This window comes from Myotis davidii, unplaced genomic scaffold (genome assembly GCF_000327345.1).
Source record: "Myotis davidii unplaced genomic scaffold, ASM32734v1 scaffold581, whole genome shotgun sequence".
In the NCBI taxonomy this organism is placed as follows: domain Eukaryota; kingdom Metazoa; phylum Chordata; class Mammalia; order Chiroptera; family Vespertilionidae; genus Myotis; species Myotis davidii.
In genome coordinates, this window is record NW_006291426.1 from 1,850 (window position 1) to 3,407 (window position 1,558).

A 1,558-nucleotide genomic window follows, 5' to 3' on the forward strand; every position below is an offset into this window, starting at 1 on the left:
GACACATCCCCTTCAGGGTGGGGGTCCCCACTGGGGTGCCTGGCCAGCCTGGGTGAGGGGATGAGGGCCATTTTCAGGCTGCCATGTGATGGAAGCTCCCAGCCTCTCCTTGTTTTCTTTGATTTTTTTATTTTGGGATTTATTTACCTTCTATAGTTGTCACTGGAGCTGAGAGCTGGCTCCAGCTCTGAGGTCTCTGCTAATGAAAGCGGGTATCTGAGTTTTGTTTAGCTTTTATAATTGCAAAATTGTTGCTTAAAATGCAACTCAGAGCCCGTCCGCGCAGGCGGTAAACCTTGGCTTCCTTCATCACTGGAGCAAGCAAGCCTCCTGTTCGCTTCAACTGCATGGTTGCTGGCCGCCATCTTGGTTGGCAGTTAATTTGCATATCCCCCTGATTAGCCAACGGGAAGCGTGTTGGAGGTACGGTTAATTAGCCTATTTGTCTCTTATTAGATAGGATTGTTACCACAGCTTATTTTTCATTTCCATTTGTCTGAAAGATATTTTTCCATCCCTCCACTTTCAGTCTTTGTGAGTGTCTTGTTTAGCGGTGGGTCTCTTATAGACAGCATATATATGGTTCAATTTTCTTATCCATTCAGCTACCTTATGTCTTTTAATTGGAGCATTTTATCCATTTACATTTAGGGTTTTTTTGATAGGTGCTTATTTGTTGTCATTGTATTTTTTTAATACCTCTCTCTTGATTTTTTTTGTTTGTTTTTCTTCTTCTTAAAGTAGACCATTTAACATTTCTTTCAATACTGGTTTGGTGGTAATGAACAAACTTAGCTTTTTTTTTGGTATAGAAAGCCCTTTATTTGACCTCTAATTTTATATGATATACTTGCTGGATAAGTAGTCTTGGTTGTAGGTACTTGCTTTTCATCACTTTGAATATTTTATGCCAATACCTTCTGGCCTGAAGGGTTTCTGTTGAGAAATCAGCTGACAGACTTATGGGAACTCTTTTGTAGTAACCAATTGTTTTTCTCTTGTTGCTTTTAAGATTCTCTCTTTGTCTTTACAGTAACTTTGCCATTTTAATTATGATGTGACTAGGTCTGGGTATCATTGGGTTCATCTTGATTGTGCTTCCTGAACTTGTGAGAATTTTTCTTTCAGCAGGTTGGGGAAGTTTTCAGCCATTATTTTTTTCAAACAGGTTCTTTATCCTTTGCTCACTCTCTTCTCCTGATACCCCGATGATGCAAGTGTTGCTATACTTATTGTTGTCCCTGAGGTCCTTTAGATATTCTCCTTTTTTAAAAAATTAACTTTTCTCCTAGAGGCTCTGTCTGGGTACCTATTTTTATCTTCTCCTCTATATTGCTGATTTGATTCTTTGCTTTATCTAACCTGATGTTGACTCCTTCTAGTGTATTCTTCATTTCAGATATTGTATTTCTTTATTTCTGGACTGGTTCTTTTTTATGGTTTTTATGTCATTTAAAAGTATATTTCTATTGATTTTGGATAGAGAGGAAAAGAGAGAGAGAGAGAGAGAGAGAGAGAGAGAGAGAGAGAGAGAGAGAGAGAGATAAAAAAAACAAAT